Source organism: Mixophyes fleayi, chromosome 11 (assembly GCF_038048845.1).
Source record: "Mixophyes fleayi isolate aMixFle1 chromosome 11, aMixFle1.hap1, whole genome shotgun sequence".
Lineage (NCBI taxonomy): Eukaryota > Metazoa > Chordata > Amphibia > Anura > Limnodynastidae > Mixophyes > Mixophyes fleayi.
The window spans coordinates 16,009,435-16,037,277 of NC_134412.1; the positions used below are offsets into that span (position 1 = coordinate 16,009,435).

Here is a 27,843-nt window from a genome sequence, read left to right on the forward strand (position 1 = left end):
AGCTAGACTTTGGTTGTGAATGAGATCGGAGACCCAATGTCTAGTGATTCACGCATCATTAAAGTGTTATTCTCACCATTATCTTGGTACATGGACCTCTTACACAATGATAGTAAGGTCGATTAATCCCAACGTTAAATCATTTTTCTAGTCACTATCTGAAATTTTATTGATATTGTTTTATTCATTTATAAGAGTAAAATTTTGGGATCTCATTCAAATACATAATGGAGTAAGATAGAATGAGGTATGTCATTGCTAGAAGCTAAATATCATAGGCCCTTCTGACAATCAGATGGAAGACCTTTAGCATAGGTGTTTATTTATTAATTAAATTACATTCTTAAAATGTTACTATTTATTTGTATTTTTTATGGTGGAAAATTAAGGTTATTTAATTAAGTTTGAAGGCTACCTTTGTCTCTGTGTTGTCTCCTTTGCTAGACATCTTTTTGCATTTAGAAATGTTTTTAATTGCACTATCATTTTTTCTAATAGCTACTTTCCAAGATAACATACGTTCACTTAATTAGAGGAAACTCAGTGATTACAATTCCTCTGCTGAAACTTGCACCCTGAGCTAAAGGGGCAGGAATGATAGTTTTTGAAAATAAATTGTTTTGCTTGCCCCATCTCAGGCACACCACCAGAATGGTTTTACACATGGAAGCATTTTCCAATTAAATTGGTTGAAGAAGTGGTGATTGACTGTGAGCAATAACTTTTTGAATTTATATGCACATTGTTGCTTTTTAATATGTATTATTTTTAAAATGTATGTTGATATTTTATGCATTATGTAAGATAACTTGTAATTTGCAATTTTTGGGATCATTGTTTTTTTGACAGGCACATCCTGCAAGGTCAGTTGACACTCTGTGCTTCCATTTACTTTTTCTTTATTAATTCCAATTTAGTGCTTCACCCTAGAAGTAATGATTGCATTGACAAACTACCTACTGTGGTTACAAATCATATTTTCCTCCTTAAATATGATCATTTTCTTTTTTATAATGTGTGTATGTCACTTTAGTAGGGGTCTAATATTGTCAATGATCCTAGTGATTGTGTCGGTGCCAGAATCATTATATGATAGGGAATACTGCCACGTTTTGGCTGAAACTCCATAGAAGAAGTAACATTCAAACCATCAGGAAGGTAGTAGATTATTTTGCACAGAACCACATCCCAATATCTGGATAGATGAAGAAGCTAGTCCACCAAATTGGTGCAATGTTATTCTAATAAGTCATATAACAGCACAATGTACCTTTATTATTTTCACCAATGAACACATTCTGCATACAAAAACATATAAAACATATCTAAATATGTTGTAGATTATATGCTACTAATGTTTATGGTCATAAAAAAGAGAATTAATCAAAGTTAAGGTAGGTGTAGAAAAGCATTGTGGGATAAATGTGTAAATAAGAAAATAAACCACAGAGACTAATAGATGTTATCCCTTGACCCATAAAGACAAAATATGCTATTTTCTACGGTTTTGTCTGCAACACAAAACCCATTCGGTGAAACAACTGTTGCAAACATTTCACTGTGAATTTGAGCTGCAAGTTTGAATCTATTCTTTGATTTTCATCTTGTTTTATCAACGGGTTAGGATGAATTAACCATTTAGATCACATCTAAAGATGTCTCCTCTCTGTGTGAGAAGCCACAGCTCTCCAGCATCATAGGATACATGTCTGGCAGTGAAACCAGTATTCAGTTGAGTCCATGAGGTTCCGATAGGTTTATTAGCACGGATACCAGCCCTAAAATAGAGAGAACAGGCTGATTGAGTATAGAATATTGACATGCTGATTTTAATAATAATATGATATTTATTGTACCTAGTTAGATGAAAGCAGGTTGATGATAACCTGTCACCTACACACACCAGTGAACTCACCCATTGTATGGACTGGACTAATAGTCTTGAGACTGCAATCTACCCATTTACTAAATAGCACTGCCAGTACTGAGGTCAGCCACAACCATGGGCTCAGCTGATATTTAACGCAGTATTGATTGGAGATATTTGCATGGCTATCTCCACTGCACCTTAATTTTGTTAGTGGTTCTTAGCAGATGTCCTTTTTATTCTAGGGAGGGCATAGCTGCATATATTGTGTAGGTGATGGGTGGACTTTAAATTGTTATTTATATTCCCAGGGAAATATGAATTGATGCTCACATATTACTACTTTATTTTATAGCAGTACATGTTTTCCCCTTCTCGCTCTATCAATTATTGCACCAACAACAGCGATTTGGTGAATGTGAGTAACTGATACAAGGAGTGAATGCATAACATGGCCATTGCATTTCAGCATTAATATTCGATCGAAATAAGATTTAATATAGAACAGTATTTCTCAAAGATGTACGATACCCGAAACAATTTTTGTTTGGTTTTTTTTGTTTATTTTGTAGTATTGCATGACCCCACTTAGCCTTTTATGGTGTTAGCTAACTCATACTTGTACATCAGGTTAACAAATGGCTTCATGTCTGACACGGCTAGTTGCTCATCCTGTCATCCTATGTTATATAAGAATGATGGATTTATCTGATAAACAGATGGCCTGTTAGTCCTTTTGTGCATTGTCAAACCTCAATCTTGCTCATTAAGTGATCGAGGCTTGATGGCTGATACAGCTAACGTCTCATCTTGCTTCTTTTAATCAAATCACCCAGTGTTGGTGCTTGTTTCAGGATGAAAGATGATACGTCTATGGAAGTAATGTTTCTTTGATAAATAGTGGGTGACTTCTGGGCATGATCCGATAATCTCTTTGTTGGGATAATTAGCATATGCCAACAAGTTCCCATGGTCTTGAGCGCCGGCATGGCTAATAGCCCCCTCTTATATTGTTATCATTACATGTATACGTTTTTCTACAGGCACACAAATATAAATTGTATTAAACTTATTTGAATGTATTAATTATGTGTTTATGAACAATTTAATAGTGTAATGCAATGTAATAAACTTGTGGCCACATCCCTCCAGAATCTTGCCTTCATGGGTATTTATGTTGCAATGAGTGTGGATCAAACAACCATGCAAACAAAGGTGCATTTCAAATAAATGAATGCAAAAACAATAAACAAAAGGTTAATATAAAAAACAAATGACATCAAAGATATAACATATACAGATTGTTCAATAACAGAATAAGTATCATTCCTATGAGGAAAAATAAAAAAAATCCCTACCTTCTCACACATATAGAGAATAAATATAGGGAGCAGAGGATATGAACCTGTATAGAACTGAGTTCCTATCTTAATATATCCATACAGTGTAGCTAGTATAGTAGTATAGTGATACTAGACACACCAGCAGGATCTAATCAAACTATTAAGGATTAAGCTAGATCACACCGGTATCAGCAGTGGAAGGCATAATCCCTGGTAGATATCCAGTGTTGCATTTCAAAAGCACAGTGGAAGCAGTATAGATTCAATGAGCGCTATAATATGCTACTGAGCACTGCTCCATGCTGAGGCAATTTATTTTGCGCTTCTTTTGTACATTGAGGTTAGCGGTAACCCTAATTTTGAATGCTGCAAGGGTTGATCAACCGGAAAATCTTAATAATGTGTATTATAATGAAATAATATCAGTTGATTCAACACAGTTACCCCAGTGCTTTACCTTTTGTATACATTGCCAGCGGAATTCACACCAAACACGGAAACATCGGTGCCAACTTCCACCATCACCAGACTGCCCTCTATCTGCTGCAATCGACTTCCCTGGCAGGCTGTGGATTTCACACCGTAGCGGTAATATATATTGTTGTCGCTGTTCACTCCCCAACAGCCAAAGGGACCACAGCTGTAATATTTCAGCCTCCCTTCTAAATTGGTGTAGGATAGATCTGAAGCCTTAGAAAGTGTTTGGTCCTTGTTCAAGCAGTAAATAAAATCCTGTGCATTCGCACCAGACACAATCTTATTACCGCCAGCATCCACCTGTTTCAGACGACCTGGGGAAAAAGGGACGTGGTTTAATGTAACATGGACACAGGAATGTGAAACTTTGTCACTAATGTATATTGCTATTTGTATTGAAATCTTCTATGTCCTGTTCATAATGATCTGGCTTTCATGACCTCATTTCAACTCTTGTATGTTTCATCTCCTCAGTGTGATCAATAATTGGAGATGTGTAATCTGACCCCAAGTGGTGTAGTAGAATTGTTTTGCTCTAACGTCTATCAAGACAGTACCTTGTTTAATATAACATATTAGGGTGTAGTCATGTTACTTTTTTTTTTTCTTTTACACTGTATTTTTTTGCAAAGTGTTAGGAAATGAACAGTTAAAGGAAGCAACAGCTGACCATCTTTCTTGTCTTTCATCCTCCGGTATGTACATCAACTTCTACAGCGCTCATCCTCTCCTAATCTGAACCTCCTCTCATTTTAGTTTTTGCTTCACATGTGTGCAGACTGTTTTGTTTTTTGTTTTTAAAAAAAAGGCACGTACTGTATGTAACAGGAATTATCTATTGTTATAAACTGTGTTAGACTGCTGGTCAGTGATGCATATCTTATGACACCCATCTGGCCTGGCTATCATCTAGCCTATGGACAAAGAGATTTTTCTTTATCAGGTGACCAATTAACACAGATGTAACTAGATTGTATTCATCCCAACTATATTTTAGCATACACTCTAAGGTGAGAAGTGTTGGGGTGTGGTTGGTTTTATTTTTACACTAGAGGCCTGATTTATGCTTGGGCGTACGTCCAATTGTGTAGCATATCTCCAAAAATATGCTGGTAGGTTAATTGGCTGCTATCAAATTGACCCTAGTCTGTGATTGTCTTCTGTGTGTATGTTAGGGAATTTAGAATGTAAGCTCCAATGGAGTAGGGACTGAGGTCAGTGTGTTCTCTGCACAGCGCTGTGGAATTAGTGGCGCTATATAAATAAATGATGATGATGATATCTTGCGTGAAATAGATGTGCAGGCCCAGAGACAGACATTACCCCAATGAACTCAATTGAATATATTTCATGTGTAAACGTAAATGACATTTACAACTACCTATGATTTGAGAGTAGAATGGGGGGGGGGGGGGAAGGGGCACGCTAACCTAGGTCATGTACAGTAAGTACGTTCCAACACAGATACAGTTGTTTCAAGTCCTCTGTTTCTTATAAGGTGTAAATATTGACTCATTGTGATGACTGAAACAACATTGTCTTTGAATTAAGTGTTACACATATACGTGGCAAGGGCCGTCTTTCCGACTTGGCACAATGGGCAGGTGCCCGGGGGCCCCGCGAGCAAGGGGGCCCCAGGCAGGACTATAATAATAATTATTATTATTATTATTATTCATTTTTATTTATAGGGCGCCACTAGGTATCTGTAGCGCCGTACAGGGACAAACGAAATTACAATACGAGGTGAGACAGCACAGTACAGTAAACAATAATCACAGTAACTCAGTGAGCTCAAAGCACAGCTAGAGGGGCGGAGGAGGGGAGAGGGGAAGGTCCGCCAACGACGGAGTCCAAGAGGGAGGGCACGGATGACAGGGAGATCCCCAAGGGGAGAGGAGGGAGCGAGAGGGGACGCAGGAAAGAGGGTCCTCAAGGAGGAGGGCTAAGTAGCTGGAGAGCAGAGTTAACAGTGGTGAAGACAGGAGGAGAGAATACCCTGCTCAAAGGAGCGTACAATCTAAGGGACTTACTTGAGACTGAAGCAAGGTTTTAACAAGAGAGCATAAAGCTCATCCTCTAAGGCTCTATTAGTAAAATACTCTCAATCAAGGCATATCAAAACGGGGCAGCCTCTGTAAAAGTCATGACTTCTGGAAGTCCTATGCTCCCATGTTTTCTATTAAGAATGCATTTAGAGTGAGCGATTTTGGGTTTCTTGTTTTGCCACAAAAAAACTAAGGAATATTTTAGAGCATTTATAAGTGTTGGGTCTAGTTAGGCTAATTGGTAATTGAATTATATGTGATAACTTAAGAAAAGTAACACTTTTAATTCTTTCATTTCTCCCCAGATGTGAATGAGACAGTTTTCTCCAATTTTCCAAGGTTTTCTCTATTTTTCTAATGTTTTGTGTGTAGTTGTGTTTATAAAGATTCTGTAGATTAGCTATGATGTGAACTTCCAGGTACTTTAGAGAGATTAAATTGCTCATTTGTTTCTCGTATTCCATAGATATGCGCAGTTGAACATTGATACTAATTCTATTTTTCAAACATTTGAAACATTAAGGCCTTAATGAGATGTTTCTAAACTAGTTTTGCTTTCTCTTAAAATTTGCAATTACAAATACTAGTAAAATCACATGTGAAATGCAAATTATTTTCTTATTCAGTTGTTCATTACATTTCCATGTTCATAAGGTCATTGGTGGTCTCCTAGGCTTCCTCAAATCTGTATTTTAGGAGATTGGACTTTGATGTGACATATTTGCACAGTACACCTCTTCTGATTTCTCTGCCCCTCGGCAACCCAGGGAACGTTTGGGTTGCAGAAGCGTCCCTTGGCTGCGGAGAGAAGATTGGCCCCTCTGAGTGTGCTGAATGAGCAATCTAAGCCCACTGGCAAAAAAAACAGTTTTGCAGTCTGCACCAAGTGTGCTTTATGTGTGTTTCGTTTTTGAATGTCTCGTTTTTGTGCTCTTCTGCAAAAGTAGACCCCTAACCCGTACATCTGTACAATGAATGATCTCGCTCTGTTCAACCTCTTTGAACTTTGACCTCCCCAGTTGCCTCCCTCTCTGCTAGAGCCTAAAAAATATAATTTTTTTCAAACTAATCTCTCGAAGGAGAGTTGGGGCCGGGATCAAATAAATGTCAGAGGGTTCATAATTCATATTGGCGGCCCAGGGGGTGCATCCTTGTTATGTAAGGCTGAGATAAATTTGATAAAGGAATAAAGGAGTGAAATAGACACTATGGGATCTATTTATTAAAGGACAAAAAGTCCTATGTCTGGTGGAAAACGGGTGTTTTCTCCAGAGATAGAGCTTAGCCCTATAAAATAAAGGGTTCAACACCAGTGATTCTTAAGATTCACCAGGAGTCACCTATGTAACAAGGATAACAGAGATACAAGTATTCCCACAATCCCTCTTCAAGAAAGAAGAACATTTCTTTAAAAAATGTTATATTATTTGAATAAAGCATTTAATTATTCGGCAGTAAGTTTTATTAATTGTTTAATTAGTGGAACCGAGAGACCACAGCTTGGACATGCTAATGATGCCAGAGACTGATGAAGACAAGGACGTCAGCCGTTTATACAAGTATTCACATGACTCATATATAATATATTATACTTGCATATGTTAGCAATTAATTATGTCAACAGTTATAAAATATGAGTGCCAAGTGTATCACTTCAATACTGTTATAATCTGTGGTTTAGCTTTTGCAGTTAATTACAATCTACCTAAGAGTGTTTAAAAATTCTGCCATTCAAGACTTTCCTGTTATTCCAAATACACTTTTAATATCTTTATTATGTACAAGATATAAACTCATTTCATTTACCTGGTGTAATTACCCAGGTATTGTATTGAAACTTATAGATGAAGTTCCCTTTATCGATACCCCAAACTCCTGCTGGTCCCACCGTCACATGTATGAGGTTTCCAGGAACTTGTTCCAACTTGTTATCTACAATACGTTAACGTTTCCAACTTTGTTGACACCGTACACTTGCCCAGCAACGGCATCCAACTGTGTCAGATTCCCTGGTATTATTGTACACTGAAAAGCTTAAAAACAAAGAAACCATGAGAAAGTAATCATTTATAGGCTAGATTACCAAATTTGTACAACTTTTTATGTTTCCCCATCTTTTGGTAGAGTTGTAAGGAATTTGCCTTATCTGTACAGTGTATAAACTAGAGATGCTCACTGATTGGTTTTGGATCTGGATTAAATTCGTGTTTTGGTTTTAGTTTTGACAAAACCGCCCTCATGTGTTTTGGTTTTAGTTTTGGATCTGTATGTTTAAGAAAAATAGCTAAAATATGCTAAAATTACATAATGTTGCTCTTTTTTTTTGTTCATACATTATTATTAACCTCAATAACACTAATTCCCAGTCATTTGCAGTCAATTTTGACCACCTCACAAGTCACAATATTATTTTCATACACTTTTGGACAAAGACTGCAGTGACCTGGCTGGATGGTAAGTGACACATCGACACAAGCACACGGTTCATAGCACATCTAGGAAACATTGCCACACAGCAGTGGCAGAAAAGAAAAGTGGTGCAAGATGGAATTGTTCTTGCCTTCCCACCTACCCATATGTAAGATATGCTTTAGATATGATGCTGCCCAACTGCATTAGAGACTGCCAAAAACCGTGCTACCCCTTCTGTGTCTCTCTGGGAAATGGCGCTGGATCGCCGTGGAGGGCGGTACCTATAGAATCCAAAATACGCAAGATCCAATGACGCAACAATGACGTTTTGCCTCGTTTTCACTTTCGAGGGTGCGCGAAAGTACCGAACCGGCTTGGCACTCGGATTGCCGAAGTTCGGGTGGGCTCGGTTCTCGCAGAACCGAGTCCAAGCATCTCTAGTATAAACATGAATATACACTAACCAGTTTTTTGGGGCCATGCCCAATTTTACACAGAATTATAAGCCTGGAATGTTTTCAGATTTATGTACATGTAAACTGGCCTCCCGTTACAAAATGAATGGATTCGCTTTTAGTCATGGACACTGCCATAATACATGGGATGCCATACACTGTAACTTAGCAGAAAACATACTAAACCACTTTATTTTTAGACAATGTTCAGACTAAAGATGCTCGCGCTCGTTTTTCTGAAAACCGAACTGACCCGAACTTAGGGGATCCGAGCAGGTTCGTGAGCTGGCTCGGTACTTTTGCGCGTCCTCGGATCTGAATCGAGTCAAAATGTTATTGTTGCGCTGTCGGATCTCATGGGTTTTGGATTCCATATGTACCTCCCTCCCGAGGAGATCCCTCGCAATTGCTCACACAGAAACACGAGTAGCAGTGTTCTTGTCACTCTCCATTCTCCAGTGACATTGCTCAGTGCCATTGCTCATACAGAAACAGTGGTAGCAGTGTTCTTGTCACTCTCCATTCTCCAGTGACATTGCTCAGTGCCATTGCTCATACAGAAACAGGAGGGGTAGCAGTGTTCTTGTCACTTGACAAAAATTGACTGGAAATGACTGGAAATTAATGTTATTGAGGTTAATAATAATGTAGGAACAAAAAAGGAGCCAAATTATGTGATTTTAACAAAAAAAAATAGGGATTTTAGAAAACAAATAGGGATCCAAAATCAAAACCAAAACACGCAAGGGCGGTTTTGACAAAACCAAAACACGAAGTTAATCCAGATCCAAAGCCAAAACCAAAACTAGAACATGGGGGTCAGTGAACATCTCTAATTAAAATTTTAACAACAGCACCCAGTATATCAGTGTGCCAATGTGGAACCAAGTTTGCAGAGGGAAAACCCATTCATGAGATACCTGTCAAATTGGTGCTGTTACAGGTGTCAAAATCCCCTGTACAGTAAAACAAACAAAGATCATACATATGAATTCCTAAGGTGTTAAAATTAAGCAATAACAGTGAGGAGAATTGTGGAACAGTGTTTTATGCACTATCCTACTCCCTCCTCCTGCTCCTCTCCCATCCTGGGGATTGCCCTGGAGGCCAACTTGACCGCTTTCTTGTTCCAGATAAGGGGCAAAAGTGTCCACTTCACAACACAGCAAACTGGTGACATGCTGTATCTGTCTGTAACAGTACACACTACAGTGTTTTCAGCCAATTATCGAGCCAATCACACGATAAACTACCGTTCGGCCCGACATTGCATGGGTGTGTACGCTCCAACGATGAACGATTATCGTTCCAAAACTCATCGGATTATTTAATTTGATTTTTAACCTGAACTAAAAATCTCGGTTAACAATGAAACAATGTTGTTCCAATTCTGCAGTGTGTACGTACTCAACCGGCTGTGTCCTTGGATCTCTATGGAGTGGGCAGAGTCACAGTTTTTTTAGCCGATGGTTATGACAGAGGAAGAGCACAGATCTGAAGGTAAATCTTGTAAAACGTGTATAGCATATAACCATGAATCCTCATGTCGAACATTAAGGATTTCACATCAGAGAAATTTTGTATAGTGTGTACCCAGCCCAATAAAGAAACAGAATTATCTTTACAGTACCATATAACACTGCTAAAAATGACTTGATGAGCAGTTTAATTTTTCATGGTGTAAGTGGGAAAACGTCCTGTCACTAACAGAAAGCAGTAAACAGTTCCAGCCGAGCGTATAGAGGAGAAATGATGTTGCAAGAAAATTTATGCACCACAAATTTGTTGTCCCAAAAAAGATAAAAGAATATATTCTGATTTGGAGGGAAATTAAAAATCTGCACTAACATTCTATACAAATATTAATCTTTATTGTCATTAATTAAAACAATTAATACATATTATACTTTTCACAAGCTAAATATTAGATTAAAAATGTAATTGAGGTGATTAGAAAAAAAATATTGTATCAAGAAATGTGTTAAAAAAGAATATTACCCTTAAGGGTCTTCATCACTTAGGGGGTATATTTACAATAATGCAGGTTTGAAAAAGTGGAGATGCTGCCTATAGCAACCAATCAGATTCTAGGGCCTGATTCATTAAGGATCTTAACTTAAGAAACTTCTTATTTAAGTCTCCTGGACAAAACCATGTTACAATGCAAGGGTGCAAATTAGTATTCTGTTTTGCACATAAGCAGCTGACTGTTTTTTCATGTAGCACACAAATACTTGAGAGCTTATTTGTACATTGAAATTTAAAGTTGATATTTGTGTGCTACATGAAAAAAGCAGTCAGTATTTAACTTATGTGCAAAACAGAATACTAATTTGCAACCCTTGCATTGTAACATGGTTTTGTCCAGGAGACTTAAATAAGAAGCTTCTTAAGTTAAGATCTTTAATGAATCAGGCCCCTAGTTATTATTTATTTAGTGCACTCTACAAAATGTCAGCTAGAATCTGATTGGTTGCTATAGGCAACACCTCCACTTTTCCAATCCCGCAGTTTAGTAAATATACCCCCTAATCAGAGTATACATTTCTATTGACTGAAAAATGTCATAATTATTTCAATTATCCATATATTATTTATATTCTTTCCATGTTTTATGAGTCATAATTTCCTATTATTCATCAGGGATTAACCCTGGTTACGAATAAATGTGTTTTTATAATTAGTGCCAGTCTATCCAGTCTTTTAAACATGGAAGGAACTATGTGCTTCAGTACCTGTTACTGATGTTAGCATTCTAATGTTTTAATTGGTTACAGCTTGGAAATATATTGAGGTGAGATGAATAAAGATAAATAGACCCCATAGCCTTGAATGCAAATTCATACATAGAGAAAAAAGAAAAAAAAAAAGATTGACATATTTAAAACTCTGCAATAATATGAGAAGATAATATTCTGACACTGACAAAGATTCTTCTTTTCTAGAGAAAATTATGTTATAAGATAGAACTAAGGCACTTTTCAAACAGAAGGTTAATGGCACAATAGAATCTTCAAAATAACATAAATAACTTCTACAGACTATTTTATATACACCTCGTTCACCTTTTATAAATAGAGCAAGTGTTACCTGCAGTAGCAGATGGTCCATTGCAGAACAGGAACAGACCGATTACAAAGAACATGATGACTGGAGAGTCAGGCAGGAGTCATAAAGCGCTGTGGGCTCTGTGTTATATAAACTACACTTGGAATCCTCCTTACACTGACAGTACATTGGCCGTTGTTGCAGGGACAAAGCAGATATGTAAATGATCTTGTCCAAGTTTCTGTACAAGGGACACACTTCTAAAATATATTATTATGCTCTATGCTTTTATATAAAACGTAGTATTGTTTCACCAATGTTAAAAAAAAACAGTGACATTGATTTGCTAATTTGGGATCACTATGGCCTCATGTAGAGATACACGTCAAGCTACAGCAATAATGTACACAGGGTATAACTTCAACATCCCAATTGCCAATCCACATTGCAATGCTGCTTCAAAACTGCTCCCTCTAACCTCCCCACTTGACCTCTCCCAGTGGATTGAATCATCTACTCATCAGGATGGCCACTGTCTTGATCTTGTTTTCTCTAGACTATGCTCAGTTTCTAATTACCTTAACACTCTTTTCCTCCTCTCAGATCATCACCTTATTAGTTACTCGCTCACTCCCAGTTCTTTAACCTCTCTGCTGTCAAACTCTTTCAGGCCTCCTCAAACCCGCAGGAATATTAACTCTATTGATTTTCAACAGTTTTCCACCTCTCTTCAACACCTTCTTTCCCCAATGTCTACATTCTCCTCCCCTGATATGGCAGTTCCTCATTTTCACCATACCCTAGCAACTACCCTTGACCAAGTGGCTTCAGCGACACTATATACTCCGCGTAGACCTTGTTGTCAACCATGGTACACTAAAGTAACACGAAATCTACAAAAACTTTCTTGTAAAGCTGAACGCCACTGGCGTAAATCATGTACCTTAATGATTTCAGCACATATACTGCTATCTACCACTCCTATCAAAGTACTTTAGACACTGCTAATCAAGCATACTTCCAATATCTCATCTATGCTCAGGCTTCTAACCCAAAACGCCTTTTTAAAACATTTAAATATCTTCTCTTTCCTCCCACCCAAAACCCTTCGACTACCATCAGTGCCCAGGATCTTGCTTCTATTTCAAGGACAAGATTGATAAGTTCAGACTTAAAATGGTATCATCTCCCTCGACTAGCAATCAGCTCAATTCCTTCCCAGCACCCTCTGACACTCTTTCTTCATTTAATCCCACAAATGAAGAGGAAGTTTCAGCTCTCTCTTATTTTCCTACTCCACCTCTTGTCCTCTTGATCCCATACCCTCACAATTTGGTAGGTCCCTGTTTTTTGTGCTCATTCCACCTCTAACTAAAATCTGTAATCTTTCTCTCTCTAATGGTATCTTTCCATCACTATTCAAGCATGCAGTGATTACTCCTATTCTAAAAAAAATAAATTTTTGACCCAAACCCTCTCTCAAATTACCGCCCCATCTCTCAGTTTCCATGCCCCTCCAAACTTCTCAAGAGAATTGCTTACACTCACCTCAAACATTTCCTTTCCGAAAACAACCTATTTGTTCCCCTTTCGCTCTCAACAATCCACAGAGACTGCACTGACCAAGGTTGTCAATGACCTGATCACAGCTAAAACTAAAGGTGATTACTCTCTTCTAATTCTCCTGGATCTCTCTGCTGCATACGACACTGTTGGCCACTTTATCCTCATACAGACACTACAATCCCTAGGTCTTCAAGACACAGTCCTATTCTGGTTCTCATCCTACCTATCTAAATGCTCTTTCAGTGTTAATTTCTCTGGACCCACCTCCACTCCACTTTCTTTATCAGTTGGAGTACCACAAGGTGTAGTCCTAGGTCCTCTGCTAATATCTATCTACACCACTTCTCTTGGAAAAAAAATAAGCTCATTTGGATTTCAGTATCATATCTATGCAGATGATACACAAATTTATCTATCCTATCCTCTCTCACAATCTGTGTTGTCTCGCGTTACTGACTGTCGTTCTGCCATTTAATCTTGGATGTCCTCTCACCCACTCAAACTCAATCTTTCAAAAACAGAATTAATAATATTCCCACCCAACAATAGAAGCTTCCTGCCTGACATTTCTATTTCTGTTGACAACATGACCATAAATCCCACCCCGCAAGCTCGCTGCCTAGGTGTAATCCTTGACTCGCAACTATCCTTTGTTCGCCGTATCAACTCTATATTTACATCATGCTGCATACCTAGAAAACATTTCCTGAATACGTACATATCTCACACAAGACACTGCAAACACTTTAATTCATCTCCAACATCGACTATTGTAATTCCCTCCTTACTGGTCTTCCCAAAATCAGACTCAAGCCCCTACAATCTTTTTTGCACACAGCAGCTGGATTGATTTGCTTTGCAAATCGTTTTTCATCTGCTCAGTCAATCTGTCAGTCTCTACATTAGTTGCCTGTTTTTCAACAAATCCAATATAAAATTCTTCTACTAACATACAAGGACATCAACAAAATTTCACCGACATACATCTCCGCACTTATCTCAAAATATCTATATTTAGCAATATATAGTTCAGGATAAAAGCATTATAGTTCAGATATAAATGTATAGTTCAGTATAGCAGTAGCATTCACGTTAAAGCAGTAATAGTAAGAAATACTTGTAAATATACTTATATCCTTGTGTCCCCTTGGTTCTGTAGTCTCTTTCAGGGCTTAGCTAGCTGAGAAGTGTTTGTGTCGTACAGTAAAAAGCAAGTGACCCTTCCAGTGTCCCAACACCCTCTGTTGTCTCTGTTCGGTCAGTTTCAGATAACAGCTTTGATCAGTGGTAATCGAGTTATCGGTGCTGTAAACACCAACACTGTTTACTCCTACATAATTATTCCGATAATGAACAGAGCGTCATAGAAAAAATAACTACTTACCAGTAAAGAGACACAGAGGAAATCCGATGACAGGACATTGTGACACTTCCAAATGACGTCAGTTGCATACGCGACTTGGAAATTTCGGGTTTTAAAGCGGCAACGCATGGACCCATGTAAGTATTGCCTTTACGTTAGGGTTTAGGGTTAGGGTTAGCAGTCGGGGTTAGGGTTAGGGGTTAGGGTTAGGTTTAGGAGTTAGGGTTAGAAATAAAATTAATATTACCATAGTGCGTGCATTGTCGCTTTGACAAAAAAAAAACAAAGTCGCACATGCAACTGACGTCATTTGGAAGTGTCGCGATGTCCTCTCATCGGGTTTCCTCTGTGTCTTTTTACTGGTAAGTAAATGAAGCATGAAATGGCTTTGGAATCATATTGTAGGAGAACATTCTGCAACAGGTAGAGACAGAAATTCCACTGGAAGATACAGGGATAGAAAAAGGGGGACTAAGCTGCAGGAAGTGAACCAGTCTAGTTACACATAGTTGCCTACTCTCCCGGAATGACCGGAAGACTCTTGAATTCCTGGGATTCCTCACAGACTCCGGGGATAGCATTCGGCTAGCCCCACCACCACACACCCACCTCACCTCCAATCTCCTGGAGGCAATCTTGCCAAAGTTGGCAGGTATAGTCTAGTATATCTCTCACCTGTGGTTACCCATCTAGACTGGGAACAAAATGCCAATGAAATGAGGGTATATCATCTATATATACATGTATATTTCATAAGACTAGATGTAATTCTGAGCTTAAGAAAGTTAGACCCAAATCGTATTTGGTGGCGGTTATAAACAGCCACACATTGCCGGCGGTTTAGTACTCCAAACTGCTGCCCATCATAGACCTATACAGGTCTATGATGGGCAGCACGGTGGCTAAGTGGTTAGCACTTCTGCCCCACAGCACTGGGGTCATATGTTCAATTCTCGACCATGGCCTTATCTGTGAGGAGTTTGTATGTTCTCCCCGTGTTTGCGTGGGTTTCCTCCGGATGCTCCGGTTTCCTCCCACACTCCAAAAACATACTGGTAGGTTAAGTGGCTGCTAACAAATTGGCCCTTGTCTGTATATCTGTGTGTGTGTGTGTGTGTGTGTGTTGGGGAATTTAGACTGTAAGCCCCAATGGGGCAGGGACTGATGTGAGTGAGTTCTCTTTACAGAGCTGCGGAATCAGTGGCGCTATATAAATAAATGGTGGTGATGATGATGATGGCTATAATAAGGGCCATTATTTCATGCTTTTGGTACATACTATTAGGTTTTGAGGAGAGGAGGGATGAGGGCCATAGCACAGGGTCCACTCAGGCTACGTTTGACCCTGATCTCTCTCTCATATCAGGAGGTTGTGCACATGTATAGACTCCTGCAGCTATATGAGCAGAGAGGGAATTTGGAGCCATTAACATCACCCCTACTGCAGTGTCCGGTCTGCACAGATTACTGAGCGCTCTCCACTTTTAGGCCAATGGCTCATTCCAGTCTCACAGGTGGTTGGGCTCACACAGGTGACATTTTCAAGGAACTTTTCTGAAGCGTTTAAGTGCTCTTAACAAACTGTTATATATATTCTTCCCCAGCCAGGAGACACAGTGATAAGAGCTGAAGGCAGCACTGTGACTGCTCTCAGGACCATGTAATGACTTGGGGGCCTTAGCTTGCACACACATTGCGCTGAAGCCACCTGGCACAGGGTGGACACCTATATCAATAGTGGCAGGTTGTCCTGGCTCATGGCATGATGCCTATATGCTGCATCAGCCAGCCCTTTATTGTGGTGGCTTGGTGTCTGCGGCAGAATTTGTCCCTTATGCAATATATGCCCATAATAAATACAGTAGGGGTGCTCTTACCATCAGCTGGTGTGGAGAATACAGAGAGGGGAGGTAGGTCAGAGAGAGACTCATCCAAAATTATTTACATGTAAGTGTTTTTACAGCTTGTAACGTATGTTTATGGCCTGCAATAAATTAAATATACAACAAATATGACTTACACATGGCATATTCAAATACATACATGTGTCAGCTGGTTTGCATTGGCTTTAAAATATGTATTAGGCTTTTGTATAGTTAATAAATGCAAATAATTTATACATGGTTTTAGGGGTAACATTTTTGAGTAAACTTACCAGACGGTCCATGTCCTGGACATTATTGCCTTTAATTATCCTATAAATTGTTGTAGTCCCTCCTTATAGCTTGCCCATTCTGTGACTCGGAGGGACCAGCACCTGTGCCTGATGCAGATCTTCTGTCTTCATACTGCTTATCAAATGTAAAAAAGTGATTAAGTTCTACTAAAATGTAACTTCTAAAAAAGAAGGGATGAATAATGACACCTTTTTACATACTTGCATAAACACTATCACAATCTTTCGTCGATGTTCTAAATCCCTGTAGCCAAAATATTCACGTAGTCTAATAATATAGTCTTAATAATTGTTTCAACTTACTTAACACTAGAATGTCTGCAGTATTAAGTATAATATAACTTAATTACTCTTCTATGTTTAATCAGCAATGTTTGCACACATGTGCTTAAATTAATGAATTACAATCATGATGCTGCAAGTTGTAACCCAAGATATGTATTCAACATCCCTCCACCGCTATGTATCTAATAAGAAACATTGTTTTATACGAGGTTTATGTGAAATATATTTGTTTTTACTGAATCCGATATCTTTTACAGTTATAAGGCTTATACTGTCAGCACGCCCTGATTCTGAGCACTCACACATTGGAAGAACCAAACAAACTTTCACTTTATAAAAAACTTTGGACCTGATTCATTAAGGATAGCAAAGCAAAAAAAAAAAGGAGTAACTTTGCACCTTGACAAAACCATGTTGCATTGGAGGGGGAGCTAAATTTAAAATGTAGAGGCAGATTTATAGTTGGGGTAGGGCATGTCCTAGATCAACTTTAAATTTCAGTGTAAAAATAAAGCTATAAAGTATTTGTGTACTAGATGAAAAAACAGCCAGTATTTAATTTATGTGCAAAATAATAAACTAATTTACACCCCTTGCATTGTGACATGGTTTGTCCAGGAGCAAATTTACTCTTTTTTTTTGCTTTACTCTCCTTAATGAATCAGGCCTTTGCCTTTCTTTATTATTTGATCATTATGATGTTTTAATAATGTAAACAATTTGGCTTAATTCTTTGTGTGCCAAAACAGGGTTAAAAACTCCAGGGCACCAATAGGAAGTCTCTGATTATACTTTAAATAACTTGAGAAAGAGACAGCCAATGGTGAAGTACAGTTTTTGTAGATAGACCACATTAGTGCACATATTCAAAAGTGGCACCGTACCAAATAAAACATATTTTGAGCTTATTTGGATTTCACTTGGTGGATCTCCTCCAGGTCTCTTTAGATAGGTAGACTTCTAATGTATGAGGATTACTTTTATCCACTTTATACCTCGAAAAAGGAATATACATGTAATAGTGTAATATTGTTTACAACTTTTAATAAAAGAGTCATACAAGACACACTCACATTAATAAAAAAGAAATAAAGCTTATCTGAACCAGAGTCCTCACTCCTGGATCAAACTGATGTATTCCTATTGTCCCTTATTTGCCACTTTAGGGCAACAGGTGTAGTAAAAAGTCCAACGTTGAGTTAGGTCTCAGGCTGGGTACACAGTACAGAATATTATACCCAATGCGATATCATTAACCACTTTACCAATGACTGAAAGTCCCGATCAGCAGCCGATTCATGTGCACACACTGTACACGTTTTACAAGATTTACCTTCAGATCTGTGCTCTTCATCTGTTATAACCATTGGCTGAAAAGATCGTCAAATGCCAGTAGAACCCCAGCCTGACTTCCCTTCCCTTCCTCCTCCTTTATGCTCATTTTAATTGACTATAATTCTGGGTGTTTATTAATATTGGAAGGCCGGATACTTGAACCTGTTCTCCATTAATATAGCATTCTATTTTGCTCAGTATTCATAATGCTGTGTTATTATTGCACTCTCACTCAATGTTACACATTGACCATTTTATATAGTCCCCCCCTCTAATAATACAGGTGTAAATTACAAGTGCTTACCTTGTTGTCACTGTCCACATTGATGTTATTTATACTAATTAAATAAAAAGTTATTCTAAAATCCTGTGTCTCCTCTTCCTCCTTTTTTATAGTGACCCATAGCCATCTTTAATTGGTCATCTGATATCTTGTCCTTGATTTCAATTCCACATAAAATAAACAGAATTATTATAATACTTTTATTTTGTACATAATATTATAAATAAAAACAATACTTTAATATATAAAAAAACTTTAATATATAAGAAAATGTTTCCATGCAAGGTCCCTGCAAATCTGGCATTGGAGCAGGGCCATAACTAGGGCTGTGCGACAGGGGCGACCGCCCAGGGCGCAACGCTGAAGGGGGGCACAATTTAGGAATATTTTAGGTTAATTTGGTTAAAATTGAGGGCTAGGGGGGCGGCATTTGTCTTTCTCGCCCAGGGCACTAGAATTCTAAGTTACGGCTCTGCGTTGGAGTCTCTATAAACTCTTGTTAACTTCTTCCTTCTATCATCAAAGGTATTGAATACAAGTTCACACTCAGGTATGCCGGCACTTGCATGTCTACTAAACTCAGCATTCTCTGGCAGCCAATTTTGTTGTTATTTCTACAAGTGTCATCATACCTAAGCACTCAATGGGTTTCACTGCTGGGACTTACAGTTCATGTATATTTTTTTGCAATCTACTATTACCCTGATAGCCAGGGGTGCCAGGGAGAGCCCCGGTGCTGTACAACATGGGGCTGATTTTCCTAGAAAATTCAGCAAGGCTGGGAAAGGATTCACGTTATGTCAGGGTGACCTTATGCTACGGGTCTCGTCTCTTCTTTATAGTGTGACCAGGATTTTAGGTAAGTCTTGGGTGAGGTGAGATGAGAAGTGATTTCAACATAATCATAGTCTATTTGGCAATAAAGAAGCAGGGTTAACTACAGAACATTTGGTAATAAAACCGTAAAGATCTTAGCAAAATCTCTCTGTGAGCCCTGCATCTACATAGGGTAGAGCTATGGGCATAACGTCCGATGTAGCAGGTGCTGGGGTCTATGTAGCTACTCTGAGCCCTGCTCACCTCTACTGTCTGCTGTCACCAGGGAGCTTAATGAGCCCTAACAACTTTGGGTACTTTGTTTCGTCATATTGGATAAAGCCAAATATTTTGGGTGATAACGTGATATTGTACTGTTCCCAACTGGTCCCATAAAAAAATTGGGGCTCCATTTGTTGTGAATAGATGCATTTGGTAATGAATAAGTGCTTCGCCGAAGGTTGTGTCTTCCTTAGTGGGTTCTGTTATCCACTGGTGGCACCAGCCAGTCATGCCCTAAAAGGAAAGTATTTGAGAGTTTGCAGCTGGCTTAATATTATGTTTATTGCCTGAATCCTGCACTGTAAAAGGTGCCTGTAAGGAAAGGAGAAGCAAAACGTTAATACTGTATGGGGACAGAAGCTGAGGAAGAAAGCATTTGCTGGGTGTGAATGTATTTGTAATCTCATTGCTAAGGGATGAATTGACTCCCAACGTGTGCAATATCTTCCTTTTTTTTTTATCTTGTAATTGAATTACTTTATTGGCTATTGGTGACATAATGAATAGAAATGACAGTGTACATTGCATCAATACCTGTAGTTTCATCTGTACGTACCACAGGGGACACGTGTAACATCTTGTTCTCACGTCATGCGGCAGAATGTTTGCATGCTTCTATTGTATATTGTATATTGTATGCAAGAGAGTAGTGCCGTCTTTCAAATGACGGCTCACCTGTTATTTCCTTCTGAACATTTTGCTACAGGATGCAAATGTATGAATAGAGGATATTACGACTCCTCCTCAATAACTGTTGGACACATTTGCATTGTGCAAATGTTTCTTTACATTTACATGTTGATGTATGCATTTTACTTATACCCTGTTATCGTCTAACAAACTGTGCCAGGAGATTAATTGTAGTAGTAAAACTCGTTTGATTATATTCATAATGGTAATACATGTGTGTTTAACACAAGCCAGTTTAGTTGGCACACAGCAATTAGACATACAGGATATGATCAGATCTTTAACATTGTATCACCTACTGACATTGTTGCATTATAGTCAAGGGGCCTGATTCACTAGTGATCTTATCTTGTGCAAAAGTTAAGATGCTTATTTTTAAGAAGAAACGGGGAGATAAGAGTGAAGTTAAGATGGATTTTCATCTTAACTCAAGAAATTCTTCATTTACGCAGTGGATTTTGCTTCTTATCTCCCTTTTCTGAGCATGCACAGAGTGGATTTGCTTAAGATAAGCAAAAAACGGCAGATAAGATCACTAATGAATCAGGCCTTAGGTATAATTAGTACCTTTCTAATAACCCTAAAGTATCCCAATTTAAGAAGTAACCCACATTACATGTTGTTTCATTTTGGTGCTCTCACAGTAGTATAATTGGGTAACAGGAACAAAAGAAGATAACTACATTTAGAGTGAGGCACTCCTTGGGTATTTATGAGGAGAGGTCCAGTCAGAGCCATAACTAGAAATTTATGCCCCCCTAGCCCTAAATTATAATGAAACCAACCTAAATTATTCCTTATCCTGAGCCCCCTTCTGCTTTGCCTCCTGGGCAGGTGCTCCTCTCGCACAGATGTAGTCACGGCCCTGGGTACAGTATTAAGGATTACGTGACCAATCTAAACAACAGAATTAGTGACTGTACTAGACAAAATTGTAAAATTTTACTATTATTTCATACCATTAAAATGATGGCTATACTAAAATGCAAAATATTAAGAACAGTAAAAACAAATGAGCCAAAGGAGTCATATAATGTTCAGTACAATACTGATTGCAGGATCCGCATATCAGATTGGGATTGGACCAAATATATTTCGTTGCCACTACATTTTTTAACCATTTGCTCTGTGAGTTCTTAATGAGAATATCCTAGATATCCTGGTTATTGTACAAATATATTGTCATTTATGTAACATAATACCATACTTCATCCCCTAATTCATAAGAAGAACTTTTATTATTCAGTAGTGGTTTTAGTGCCGAAGTTCACTCGTAAATAGAAGGTTTGAATGAAGGTAGATCAGTGTCCGATTTTGGTGAATCGACGGAGCACAATCTCAATGTTAGATAATATAATTCACTGACGACATTCTTTAGACTTCACATATATCTCGTTGTATTACAGTTGTTGTCAAATTTTCCCAATGTTATAGGGCTTTAAGATTATTGTATTTCTTATTTGACTTCACGTTATACACGCACTGAGTAATAGTTGTTTGTTTTGCTCTGCACACTAAATTGTGAGCATAGTATAATTTTAACAACACTCTCTTCGCATAAAGTTGTTATCTGTGTTTCATATGTGCAACGTTATTCGTATCTCCCCACTCTAGATACGGAGCTATCATAAATGACATGAAACATTATTCTTAGACCTGAGCTATTTTCTATAAGACTAAGCTTCATCCATTCTTGCTTCACCTTGACGTGTATTAAATGAGGCCCTAGCGATCCCAAATCAGTAAATTAATGTCATTGTTTTTTGCAACATTGATGAAGCGATACTACTCTTTATATAAAAGCATAGAGTATAATAATATATTTTAGAAGTGTGTCCCTTGTACAGAAACTTGGACAAGATCATTTTCATATCTGCTTTGTCCCTGCAACAATGACCAATGCACTGTCAGTGTAAGGAGGAGTCCAAGTGTAGTATATATAAAACAGGGTCCACAGCTCTTTATGACTCCTGCCTGACTCTCTAGTCATCATGCTCATTGTATTCGGTCTGTTCCTGTTCTGCACTGGACCCTCTGCTACTGCAGGTAACACTTGCTCTATTTACAAAAGGTGGGCGAGGTATATATAAAACAGTCTGTTGAAGTTATTTATGCTATTTTGAAGATTCTATTTTGCCATTGACCTTCTGTATGAAAAGCACCTTAGTCCTCCTACCTTATAACATTTTTTTTCAATAGAAAGACTTTATCACTTTCAAAAATAAACATTTTGGTATCAGTGAAGAGTTTGAAATATGTGCAACTTGAAATATGTGAAAAAAAGATAATATAGGACCCCTAAGAAGTGAGATGGGTGAATTGATAAATGATACTAAGGAAAAAGCAGAGGTATTAAACACTTTCTTTTCTTCAGTATTTACTAGAGATGAACAAATGGTAGAAATAATACATAAAAATGGAAATGAAACCGTACCATTAAATAATACTTGGTTGACAGAGGAAGAAGTCCAAAGGCAATTGAAGAATATTAAGATAAATAAAGCTCCAGGTATAGATGGCATACACCCAAGGGTTCTTATGGAGCTAAACTCAGATAGCTAGACCGTTATTCTTAATTTTCATAGATTCAATCTCATCAGGCTCAGTACCAAGGGATTGGCGAATAGCAGATATGGTGCCATTGTTTAAAAAGGGGACAAGATCACAACCAGGGAATTATAGACCTGTAAGCCTGACATCAATAGTGGGGAAACTACTGGAAGGTATAGTAACGGATAGTATTCAGGGTTACCTGGTGCGCAATAAGATTATTAGTGGGAATCAGCATGGATTTGTGAGGGATCGGTCATGTCAAACTAATCTAATCAGTTTCTTTGAGGAAGTTAGTGGGAACTTAGACCAGGGCAGCACAGTAGATGTGGTCTACTTAGATTTCGTAAAGGCCTTTGATACAGTGCCACACAAGAGGTTGGTTTATAAAATAGGGGAACTGGGTATAGGAAACAACATTCGTACTTGAAAAACTGGTTAGAGAATAGGGAACAGAGTTGTGATAAATGAAACATTTTCTAACTGGTCAAAAGTTTTAAGTGGGGTACCTCAAGGTTCTGTGCTGGGGCCACTCCTTTTTAATATACTTATTAATGACCTTGGTGATGGTTTAGAGAGTAAAGTTTCTATTTTTGCAGATGACACTAAACTCTGTAAGGTAATAATTCATAGCAAAATGTAGCTTCTCTACAGAGGGACTTAAATAAACTGGAGGATTGGGCGGCCAAATGGAATATGAGGTTTAACACGGATAAATGTAAGGTTATGCATTTAGGGATCAAAAACAAAAACGCAATCTATATATTAAATGGAATTAATTTAGGAGATTTTATAATGGAAAAGGATTTGGGAGTGCTCGTAGTTAGTGAACTTAGTAATAATGCTCAATGTCAAGCAGCAGCTGCAAGGGCAAACAAAGTATTGGCATGCATAAAAAGGGGCATAGATGTAAGGGAAGACAGTGTAATTTTGCCACTGTATAAATCATTGGTAAGACCTCATCTTGAATATGCAGTACAGTTCTGGGCACCGCTCTATAAAAAAGATAATTTGAAACTTGAAAGGGTTCAGGGAAGGGCGACAAAATTGATAAAGGGTATGGAGTCATTAAGTTATGAGGAAAGGTTAGCCAGTTTAGGCATGTTTACTTTAGAAAAGAGGCGTCTAAGAGGAGATATGATTACTATGTACTAATACATTAAGGGTCAATACAGAGAACTTTCATGGGAACTTTTTACCCCAAGGACTATACACAGGACACATGGTCACCCCCTAAGATTAGAGGAGAGGAAATTTCACAACCAGCAAAGGAAGGGGTTCTTTACAGTAAGGGCAGTCAAGATATGAAATTCACTGTCAGTGAAGATTGTGATGGCAGATTCAATAGATATGTTTAAGAAAGGGTTAGACAAATTTTTAGCGGAAACGTGTATCCAGGGATACGACCGTTAATCAAATGAAGGATAGTAGTGGATATAGGGTAAAAATAGGACTGCAATATTGGGTCTGGGGTGATTTTCACAATTGAAACAGTTTGGCAGTTGGATCAATTTCAAATATAAGAGAGGGACCACAGGAGATCCAAATAGTTTGAACTTGATGGACTGGTGTCTTTTTTCAACCTCATCAACTATGTTACTATGTTACCATGTTACTATGTATCTGTTTTGCTTTCTGTAAGACTTGGCATTTGAGACTGTGGTTTCTATTTATCAATAATTATCTCAGGACAACATATTTCCAAGAAATAAACAATGCTATGTTTTAATGCTAGCGCCTATTGATATGGCGTTAACTTTTGTGAAATAAATATTGTGGTGAACATAAAGGGCCTGATTCATTAAAGAAAGTTAAACAAAAGTAAGTAAGTAAGGCAAAACCTTGCATTGGAGGGGGAGGTAAATTTAAAATGTGATGGCAGATTTATATTTGGGGTAGGGCGTGTCCTAGATCATCTTTAAATTTCAGTGTACAAATAAGCTCTCAAATATTTGTGTGCTACATGAAAAAAAGACAGTATTTTCCTTATGTGCAAAATGATAAACTAATTTGCACCCCTTGCATTGCAACATGGTCTTGTTCAGAAAACTTGAGTAAGAAAACTTACTCAATTTTTTGCTTAACTTTCCTTAATGAATCAGTGCAAAAAAGTTTAAATATTGTCGTTTTGCTGACCCCATTAAGCTCCGTGGGGGAGGGTTGAAGTAAAAACAGGTTTGCCATTGTCAATACCCCTATTACATTTTGAAGCTGTTACTGGTTATGGAACGTTCAAATTACCAAATTTACTTCCGTTATCACTTTCTTTTTCAAAGCCTTACATAAGTAAATGCAAAAATACAAATATTCACAGAAATATGATTAAAAGAAATATAATTTTTTACCATGCGTTTGGTATACTTATAAACATATTGTATTTTACTGTAGCTTCCCCATTGCCAGAGTTACATTTCTGTACGGAAACAGTACGGCCATTGATCTTAAGAATGACATGGATTAATTGATTATATTATAAAAATGTAAAGATTCTGGTTCAATAACATTTTATAAATAAATAGTTTAGGAGTATATTCCTTTTATTAAATGAAAAAACTTTCAAAAGCAGCAGATGGAAGCCACGAGTGAAGGTTTGATTTCTAAAGCATCAGATCACTGTTTTTAACATTTAAATGTCGCAGATCTTTTGGCCGGAAAGTGATGTTTTACATATATTTATTTACATTTATTGAAATTAGTTCAGGGGCACGCGCAGGAGTTTGTACTTATTTTTTGAAGGTGGAGGGTCCAAATGTAAAATAGCAAACATTAATAATCAAATGTGATTACATTTTTACTAGAGATGCTCAGGCTCGGTTTTCTGAAAACCGAGCCCACCAGAATTTAGGACATCCGAATAGACTCGCAAGCCGCCTCGGTACTTTTGCATGTCCTCGGATTTGAATTGAGGCTAAACGTCGTTTTTACGATGTCGGATCTTGCGAGTTTTGGATTCCATAAGTACCTCCCTCCCCAGGAGATCCAGCACCATTGCTCACACAGAAACAGGGGTAGCAGTGTTCTTGTCACTCTCCACTCTCCAGTGACATTGCTCAGTGCCATTGCTCACACAGATACAGGGGTAGCAGTGTTCTTGCCACTCTCCATTCTCCAGTGACATTACTCAGTTTGCAACCGCTGCCTGCTTCTTCAGGTGCCGCAATTGAGGAAAGTCTACGTTGGAAGGTGACCACCACCAATTTAATTAGAGCTTAATCTTTTGTTCTTGGAGGAACTGTTATTATTAACCAATATTTTATTTTAACTGCTGCCGTTTATGATGTATAATTGTCCATGTTTATATTAATTCAGATGTAAATTAAAGCAAATTGATGTAAATATTTTAAAGAATAAATATCATTTTTTATTATTATATTCTCAACCATTTTTAATCACATTGTGCAATACTGTTATATACATGTTATTATAATTCTTTCTTATTTATACACTTAATTTTTTTACCTGTTTTACATACAAATTATTTATTATTTAAAACATAGTTAATGTTGTCACGTAAGCATTGCACAGACACATTCTTTTATATATGTGGTAATTTATTGTTAATTTATTAATATTGTCATTATTAAAAACAGTAGGTTTAATGTTGTTAATGTGCAATTCACGGATCACATCCATAGATTGGTCAGATAAATCTGTCTTTCTCAGTTCTTCATTGCCACTGTATTTTTTAATAAATAAATATAAATATATATATTTATTTATTTTTTTATTTAATTTTTAATTTTTATTTATGTAAACTTTGCTATTGATATCATGTTTAGCTATGGTAAAATTTAACAGCATTGTGTAAAAATAAAAAATATTTGTAGTTTGTGTATATAAAATGTATAAGATCACTATACAGTAGCAGTCAAATTGGTGATAACATACATTGGGGTGGAATATTAGTATTTAAGGCTTATTTGGGTGTGGCTCATAAGCCAGCCCTTGCTACATGTCAGCCCCTTTACCTTGGAGGTGAGTGCATCTGATTGTAACATTATTTTAATGGGGTTCTAAGCATATAGAAATATAATTTGCTTTTACAGTGTACATGGATGGAAAACTATAATTAAAGTAAACATTTGTCAGCATTAATACTAAGGTGATTTCAAGTGTTCATTTTCCAAAAAAAATATTACTATTACAGGTGACTGTTTATATAAACATTTACATTGGGGGTGGGGGTTTAGGGGAATAATGGAAAATATCACTTTGTTACCTTAGAAACCGAGACTTTGTTTTCAGCCTCGCTAAAGCGTGGGGCGTGATTTGAAGTGCTGGGCTCCTCCTCACCGTCATCATCCTCACTCGATTCCTGGTCACCCATGTCCTGTTCGTCTTCTGCCTCTGGAATGGCGGATGTTGATGGAGCTGGAACGGGTTCGGTACTCTGAACCACTGCTTCCTCTTCACTTGAGTCTTGAAATCGTCGTTCTCCCTCGGCCTTGTCCTGTGAAGAAACACACCTCCTCCTATCCCTAGACATACTGTAAGATTAGAGATTAAAAAATAATTTGTGTTTTTAAAAAAACAGTTTTGCTGTCCGCTATTCGGTGGCGAATTAACGGCTTTACAAACTGTGCACCACTGGTAAAGGAATTCTGGAAGCAGTAACCGGGTCAGCAATGCCAAATCCACCACAACAAGCAGCAAGGTCATCAGAATCTTAGAAATGGCAGCGTGCATATTCGCGCCCAACATTTTAATAGTAGGGGTTGCGAGGCGTGAATTGTATCAATTTTATGCTAATCTTTTTAATTTGATAGGATAGTATTAATATATTCATATTTCTGTGAAATCATCAGTGTATTAGGAGTTTAAGTACCTATTTGTTTTTTTTTACAACT

The 27,843-nt window shown here is 37.7% G+C and overlaps 1 pseudogene; it reads right to left on the bottom strand.

Moving 5' to 3' along the window:
• Window positions 1–1,630: 1,630 nt before the first annotated feature.
• Window positions 1,631–27,682, bottom strand: LOC142107500 (fish-egg lectin-like; annotated as a pseudogene).
• Window positions 27,683–27,843: the final 161 nt, after the last annotated feature.